Source organism: Salvelinus sp. IW2-2015, linkage group LG36 (genome assembly GCF_002910315.2).
Source record: "Salvelinus sp. IW2-2015 linkage group LG36, ASM291031v2, whole genome shotgun sequence".
NCBI lineage: Eukaryota > Metazoa > Chordata > Actinopteri > Salmoniformes > Salmonidae > Salvelinus > Salvelinus sp. IW2-2015.
Window position 1 is genome coordinate 17,903,740 of NC_036875.1, and position 9,032 is coordinate 17,912,771.

Sequence of the window (9,032 nt, forward strand, 5' to 3'; positions counted from 1 at the left end):
ACACACGGGTTGCATGGCAACGCTGTCCTTGTTGAATAGGGAGCAGCCTGTGTGCCTCAGTGTATCGTGTGTCCCCCATGTGTGAAAGTCAAAAGTCATTGAATTAATTTCAATCCCAAGAAGCGTAAATAACAGAGCCTCTCTTTTTATCTCCTATTATTCACAATAACCCCTTCTACTCATCACGCTGTGTGTGTGCGTGTGCGCGAGTGAGAGATTGGAACCACAGACGAGCTGTCACATTCCTGATTGCGAAGAATAAGGCATTCTGAAAAGGAATGTTGACAAAATGATGGGAATGTGAATTTTGTGGAGAGAATCCGGAATGTTGATGTTTTCATTCTAGTTCTGGAAGCAGAGATAATAGGGCAGTTTGGAATGTCAGATTGATAACCTTGTGATAATGGACTAGACTACAGACTATTAACACTTGTAGACCTACTCAGATAAATGTCTATCTGTTTCAGGTAGGTGCTGTAGATGGAGGGATGCCTTACTGTAGGAACACCTTAGGAACACCTATTTATTGTGGAATGGTCAAAAAACATTATCAGACACAGTGTCTTCAGAAAGTATTCACACCCCTTGACTGTTTATGCATTTTGTTGTGTTGCAGCCTGAATTTAAAATGGATTACATTTAAGATTTTGTGTCACTGGCCTACACATAATACCCCAAAATCTCACAGTGGAATTGTGTTTTTCGAAATTTTTACAAATTAATAAAACATGAAAAGCTGAAATGTCTTGCGTCAATAAGTATTCAACCCTTTTGTTATGGCAAGCCTAAATAAGTTCAGGTGTAGAAATGTGCTTAACAAGTCACGTAATAAGTTGCATGGACTCACTCCTTGTGCAATAATAGTGTTTAACATGATTTTTGAATGACTACCTCATCTCTGTACCCCACACAATTATCTGTAAGTTCCCTCGGTCAAGCAATGAATTTCAAACACTGGGGAGGGAGGTTTTYCAATGCCTCGCAAAGAAGGTCAACTATTGGTAGATAAAACTATTTTTTTAAAGCATACATTGAATATCCCTTTSAGCATGGTGAAGTTATTAATTACATTTTGGATGGTGTATCAATACACCCAGTCACTACAAAAATACAGGCATCCTTCCTAACTTAGTTGCCGGAGAGTAAGGAAACGGCTCAGGGATTTCACCATGAGCCCAATGGTGACTTTTAAACAGTTACAGATTTTAATGGCTGTGATAGGAGAAAACTGATTATGGATCAACAACATTGTAGCTACTCCACAATTGTAACGGCTGATTTCCTCCTCTTCGTCTGAAGAGACAAACAAACACCCACAAACCAACAGTGAAAACAGGCAACCTAAATATGGTTCCCAATCAGAGACAATGCAAAACACCTGCCTCTGATTGAGAACCATATCAGGCCAAATGACAACCCTAAACATAGAAACACATAACATAGACTGCCCACCCCAACTCACGCCCTGACCATACTAACTAAAGAAAAAACAAAGGAAAATAAAGGTCAGAACGTGACAACAATACCTAAATGACAGAGTGAAAAGAAGGAAGCCTGTACAGAATAAAAAATAAAGATGCATCCTTTTTGCAATAAGGCACTAAAGTAAAACTGCAAAAAATTATGCTAAGAAATTAACTGTCCTGAATACAAAGYATTAAGTTTGGGGCAAATCCAACACATCACTGAGTACCACTCTTCATATGTTCAAGCATGGTGGGGGCTGCATCATGTTATGGGTGTGCTTGTCATAGAGTTAATCACAGGCAAAATCCTAGAGGAAAACCTTGTTCTGTCTGCTTTCCAGCAGACACTGGGAGATAAATTCCCCTTTCAGCAGGGCAATAACCTAAAACATGAGGCCAAATTTAGCAGGAAATGCTTACCAACACGGCATTGAATGTTCCTGAGTGGTATAGTTACTGTTTTGACTTAAATCGTCTTGAAAATCTATGGCAAGACTTGAAAATGACTGTCTAGCAATGATCAACAACCAACTTGACAGAGCTTGAAAAAAATGTAAAATTCAATCCAGGTGTGCAAAGCTCTTAGAGATTTACCCAGAAAGACTCACAGCTGTAATTGATCGCTGCCAAAGGTGATTCTAATATGTATTGACTCGGGTGTGAATATTTAAGTAAATTTGTTTTCACTTTGTCATTATGTGTTTTGAATTTGGGTTGTAACAAAATGTGGAATAAGTTAAGGGGTATGAATACTTTCTGAAAGCATTGTATCTCTTGCAATCAAACAGTAGCTACGTCTGCGTTCCGTGTGCACTCTAGGCTATAGAGAGAAATAGTAACGGCATCTTTTTTGTAGGCACAAACTCCGCCATGGTTCGTTGGACAAAGTCTATAGAGAAATGAATGCCATTTTTGATGAAACACTGAAATAAGGTCTATGGTAAACACAGGCTTAGGAAATCTTATATGTTTTGTTCTACGAGATAATCTTCATCAGCTAGCATAATTTTTTTTGTGAATTTTGAAGCATTTATGTAATTTAAAAAAGCACAAAAAGGCTCATGTTAATTAACTGATATTATCTCATAGAACAAAACTTATTAGATCTCCTAAGCCTGTGTTTCAGGCCTGATTTTCAGCGTTTATCCCAAAACCCTATAATTTCCACAATCATTTTCCCCATAGGGATGGCTGAACAAACCAGAGGTAACTCCGGGTTTTAGGACTACAAGCTGGCAAGCTCTATTTGTTGTAGAGTAATGCAGAAACAAGCCATATGCATTGTTCCATGGCAAGCACTGTATCTTTCCCTTCAAATACTGCATACTCGCTATGTCCACTGAACTGAATAGTTTATTGTCGAAGCTGTAACTGTATGTTGTCTCTGGTTTGTGTTTTTTGTGTGTGTCGTGTTATCGCCTAACAAAGACCAAACACACGCACACACATAACAAAGCCTTCACCTCGCTATGTGTGGTGTCAGCACTGTGGGCAGTGAGCCACTGAGACATAGACTATACAGGTAATTACTGGATCAGCAATACAGTGGTAGGCAGAAGAGCTCTGTTGATACACACACACACACTCACACAAGCAACCACATGCTCTCTTTCTCACACACAAGCACCACACACACAATTATTTGCAAGAGCTGGGCATGAAATACATAACAAAACTGAACTCTACTCTTCAAACTGTAGCAACAGAGAGAAGTGAATGTTTGCTGCTTCCGAAAGTGATGTTCTTTCTATTCACTAGGCTGTAAGAGGGGCCAGTGGGACTAATGGCAGCCTGTGTGTTTGTCCTGTCTACACTCTGATAAACAACCAGACAGTGGATTGAAGAGAGATGGGTCTTATCTGTAACAGCTGATAGCTCAATGTGGAGGAAATGTCACATTCTCCATATGAATGGAGAGAAGTAAGAGACCGCGAGAGAGATGGAGGGACGAAAGAGAATGAGGGAGGGACGAAAGAGAATGACGGAGGGACGAAAGAGGAATGAGGGAGGGACGAAAGAGAATGAGGGAGGGACGAAAGAGGAATGAGGGAGGACGAAAGAGAATGAGGAGGGCGAAAGAGAATGAGGGAGGGACGAAAGGAGAATGAGGGAGGGGACGAAAGAGAATGAGGGAGGGACGAAAGAGAATGAGGGAGGGACGAAAGAGAATGAGGGAGGGACGAAAGAGAATGAGGGAGGGACGAAAGAGAACGAGGGAGGGACGAAAGCGGCAGCACTAGCAGAGTGATCTTAATAGGCTTTTCCTTTTCCTACTGTATACATTAGCTGGTAGAGTGACATTGACCCTCTCAGGTCTATGTGTGTTAGTGGTCACAGAAGCTTCTTAAAAGTATGATTAATGTTGTTTATGACTGAGTGGAATGGGGTGTGTCTACTGATAACTATCATGTAATGGGAACCAAGGGTTCCTGGCATTTGGATATAGACAATCCAGCTCTGAAAATGGGCAACAGTCACTGTAGTGGCGCACACTAGGGCTGGGCGATATGGCCAAAATATCATATTATATTTTAACATTTTTTGACAGTATTTGACGATATTTTATGTTTTTGATTCATTCAAGTTCTACATTTGCTTTATGAGTAGTGTGTGACCCTAGGGTGGTATCACATATATTCTACATTATTTCAATGGGTCTTTCTCCATTCTGATTGTTTTATACTGTTCAATTCAACTTCAACCTAAAATAATTTCCTGCATTTCCATCAGTTTCTGCATTTCCTGCACTCGTTTGAGATCATTTCCACACTGCCACGATATGGGCAAAAATACTAGGCCTTATTTTTAACCAAATGTTGCAATTGCGATTTAGATCAAAACACTTGGGTGAACTTTTGGAATCATGGCAATATAATGTTTATTCTAATTCTCTAGTTAATAGTGGGCACTTTGAATACGGTGTTGTTTGACATGACAACGAATGAAAATTACATGGACGAGTTATTGTGACAGGGTAAGAACCAAAGTGATGTTCAGTGTTTCCTAGGGGACCCTATAATCTTTGGCTACATTAAACCTTTATTCATGTAGCCAACATATTCATGCTTCACCTATTCCTCCTCTGATTTAGGCCTCCACCAGCACTGGTATCAGGCTGTATTAAGCCCCCCCCCCCTCTTTTTACGCTGCTGCTACTCTGTTTATCATATATGCATAGTCACTTTAACTATACATTCATGCACATACTACCTCAATTGGGCCGACCAATCAGTGCCCCCGCACATTGACTAACCGGGCTATCTGCATTGTGTCCCACCCACCACCCGCCAACCCCTTTTACGCTACTGCTACTCTGTTCATCATATATGCATAGTCACTTTAACCATATCTTCATGTACATACTACCTCAATCAGCCTGACTAACCGGGGTCCTTTTGTAGCCTCGCTACTGTATATAGCCTGTCTTTTTACTGTTGTTTTATTTCTTTACCTACCTATTGTTCACCTAATACCTTTTTTGCACTATTAGTTAGAGCCTGTAAGTAAGCATTTCACTGTAAGGTCTACTACACCTGTTGTATTCGGCGCACGTGACAAATAAACTTTGATTTGATTAGCTAGTTACGTTTGCTCCGACTCAGTACTTTTATTAGCTAGTTAGCTAGCTAGTTACACAATGCTATGTTGGTTACCTTAGCTAGCCAGCTAACTAGCGATTAGCATTAGTGGCTAACACGATTTAGCTTAACTTGCTAAGAAAATACAAACTAGCTGTTTGCAGATGCAAGAAACAAACTAATATTGTAATTATAGAACGCTTGTGGATTTAAAGTGGAAACAACATCGTTGTTATCAACATTATTGCATGTGCTGCATTTTCCATGCAGACTGAACGCAAGTGTCTCGTGGTCAAGCAACAACAAATGCGCTCCTTGAGTGACACGGGGTGGGACTAGGTCTGTGTGGAAAGCGGCGTGGAGAGAGAGAGAGAGCGGAGAGGGATGACTCAAGAAGCAGAGTAAACTATACAAATGGACGTTACACACGGCGTATCACATTTAACAAACCAAACACTGTTATAGAAGGTAAAGTAAAAACCCAAACCGGTCCGTGCATCAGTACCGGTATATAGTAAAATACGGTATACCGCCCAGCCCTAGCGCACACACACATTCTCTCTCTCTCTCCCCTCTCTCTCCCTCTCTCTCTCCCGTGGACCACTGGCATAGTTAATGAGTGTGAGCCATGGTAGAGATATTGTGAATTACAGCACTAATCTGCTATAAACAGCCAGGATAAATCAGGTTTAAAGTGGAGCCAAAATAAATGCCTTTGATTAAAATGCTGTGTTGGTTACCCTAATTGAGCTTAATATGTGTGAAAGTGTATATGCTTGACTGATGGACACTTTAGTATTTAAAAAAAAATCACACGCTTGTATGCACACACATACACACTCACGCGTGCAACTGTACACATTCTGTAAGTAGCTCTGGATATACAGAAGTGTCTGCTAAATGACTCAAATATCAAATGTAAATGTGGTAGTCACTCTTTTTAGCATAAACTCAGAGACATGATTATTGTTGTTTGAAAAGGTAGCACTTTGACTATTATATTCAGACAAGGAAATACAAACAGTGTGCACTCTGCATAAAGGGTACAGGTTAAAGATTGAAGGCAAAAGTCTTCTGCTGAAGCTAGTGTAGGTTAGCAATAATTGCTGCCTCTGGGCAATACCAGTGGGGCTTTTTTCCTCCCCTCCTCTCATCCTCTCTCTCGATCTCTCTTTCTCTCTCTGTGTGTGTGTGTGTGTGTGTGTGTGTGTGTGTGTGTGTACAGTGGAATGTGGCAGATTCTTTCGCCTGTCTGCCTTTGTCTAGTCCTCCCAGGGGACAGCCATCTGCAAGACCCACACTTCACAGAACAATACACACACACACATCCTGCAGGATTAAACACACACCGCTTTACACCTATAAGATTTATAATACACATTTATACATATGTATTACACAAGCACACCAAATACTGTATAAGTCACTCCTGCTCCCCCTCCCTGGCACTCGAGGGCGCCAGGCTACCCGTCATCATACGCACCTGTTATCATCAGTATGCGCAGCTGTGCTCATTGGACTCCCTCACTTTGTTTAATTCCCCGTGCGCATATATGTTCTGCTCCTCTGGGTTTTCCCTGCCGGGCCCATGGGGCTTCTACGCCGCAGCGTTTCGTCAGGCTGTCACGCCTCAGCTGGCCCTTCCTGCTCGCACCGGTGGGACCCGGTGGCGCTCCAGAGCGGAGGTCTTGTCACGCCTGCAATCCCTCTCACCCACCTCTGGCACTCGAGGGCGCCAAGGCTACCCATCATCATACGCACGCACCTGTTATCATCAGTATGCGCAGCTGTGCTCACCTGGACTCCCTCACTTTGTTGATTGCCCCTGCATACATGTCTGCTCCTCTGGGTTGTACCCTGTAATGGCTTTGTTTGTCGTGTCGTGTTCATGTCCAGACGCTGTTCCTGTTCCGCTGCATGTCCGTCTGTATTATATGTTTCACTCCCTGTACCTGCTTCTCATCTCCTGCGTTGGGCCTTACAGTATCAGTTACACATTTATTCTCCCTCATAAATATACAAGGTGCTCTTTGAATAAAGTAGGAAAGAAAAAACAACAGCACATGGTAAAAACATTGGACTCAATTCTCATGAAGTGATGAAAGTGGTCAATGTAAGAAGTCTTTACAGAGCACTGCCCAGACTCCAGTTCCCCCTGGGTGACTCTTTCCATGGCCCCTGACCCTTATGACACAGTCACCTCCAACCTCCCACAATGCAGATTGACTCTGGTGGTGGCCTGCATGGTAGGCCTGCCTGATGATTGTTTTCTGGGCTTCTGTGGGTGGGTCTTTTCCAACAGGAAATACATTTACGAGTCGGTGGAACTCCGCAGCACAGCGAGACGAAGCAGGAAGTTCTTGACCTGAATCAAAAATCAGCATACTGTTTCGATGTTTGACGGCTTCAAACTTTCCTTCGTGTATACCCATGACTGATGATAACTTAACTCCACAAAACATGATTTGCTTCTGGAAGTGCTCTTGAACTGAAAAAAAAATGGACTAATATTGCCTATAGTTATCTAATAGTCTATTGAAAATGCTGCGTAGTGCACCTTTCATTTAAAGGATAAAAGGTCAAATCAAATCAAATTGTATTTGTCACATACACATGGTTAGCAGATGTTAATGCGAGTGTAGCGAAATGCTTGTGCTTCTAGTTCCGACAATGCAGTAATAACCAACAAGTAATCTAACCTAACAATTCCACAACTACTACCTTATACACACAAGTGTAAAGGCTAGCGACCCACTCCAATTGTCTTACCGCACCAATAGATCCACAGACGACGCAATCGCAACCACACTGCACACACTGCCCTAACCCATCTGGACAAGAGGAATACTATGTATGAAATGCTGTTCTCGACTACAGCTCAGCATTTAACACATAGTACTATCCAAACTCGCTCATCAAGCTCGAGACCCTGGGCTCGACCTCGCCCTGTGCAACTGGTCTGGACTCTCCTGACGGGCCGCCCCAGGTGTGTGAGCGAGGTAACAACATCTCCACCCACTGATACCTCAACACTGGGCCCACAAGGGTGCGTTCCGGAAGCCCTCTCCTGTACTCCCCTGTTCACCCACGACTGCGTGGGCCATGCACGCTCTCAACTCAATCATCAAGTTTGCGGACGACACTACAGTGGTAGGCGTTGATTCCTACCAACAACGACGAGACGGCCGTACAGGAGGAGGTGAAGGGCCCTCGGAGTGTGGTGTCAGGAAAATAACCTCACACTCAACGTCAACAAAACAAAGGAGATGATTGTGGACTTCAGGAAACCAGCAGCAGAGAGCACCCCCCTAACTCCACATCGACGGCGACAGTAGTGGAGAAGGTGGAAAGTTTTAAGTTCCCATCGTTACACATCACGGACAAACTGAATTGGTCCACCCACACAGACAGCGTTGTGAAGAAGGCGCAGCAGCCGCCTCTTCAACCTCAGAGGGCTGAAGAAATTTGGCTTGTCACCCAAAAAGCACTCATAAACTTCTACAGATGCACAAATCGATGCCACACATCCCGAATGCCACATAATGACACTACAGATAGGCACTGCCAATCGCTATCACTTGCCCTGCGCGTCGCTTACCGGCACACTCCGCTCCCGCCCGCAACCGTAAGCGCTCTCCAGAGTCACTATTCATACGTGAGCGTCTTGCAACAAACGCCTAAGATTTCACCCGGCGGCAAACTATCCTGCCCTGCCCAGGCACTAAGCCTACACCACCCGAGTGTCACAGGGAAGGCCATAAAGATCATCAAGGACAACAACCACCCAGCCCACTGCCTGTTCACCCCCACGCTATCATCCACGAAGGCGGACCGGTCCAGCTACAGCGTGCATCATAAGCCGGACCGACGAGACTGAAAAACAGCTTCTATCTCAACAGGCCATCAGACTGTTAAAACAGCCACCACTAACATTTAGTGGCCGGCTGCCACACATACTACGACTCAACTCCAGCCATTTTATCGCCTC

General features: G+C 43.4%; 1 protein-coding gene and 1 pseudogene across 1 annotated transcript in view; one reads left to right on the forward strand and one right to left on the reverse strand.

Annotated features, from left to right (window-relative positions):
• Positions 1 to 9,032, forward strand: part of caska (calcium/calmodulin-dependent serine protein kinase a) — a 225,728-nt gene that overhangs the window by 115,792 nt on the left and 100,904 nt on the right.
• LOC139023808 (probable G-protein coupled receptor 82) overlaps positions 6,055 to 9,032 on the reverse strand; it is a 6,846-nt pseudogene continuing 3,868 nt past the window's right edge.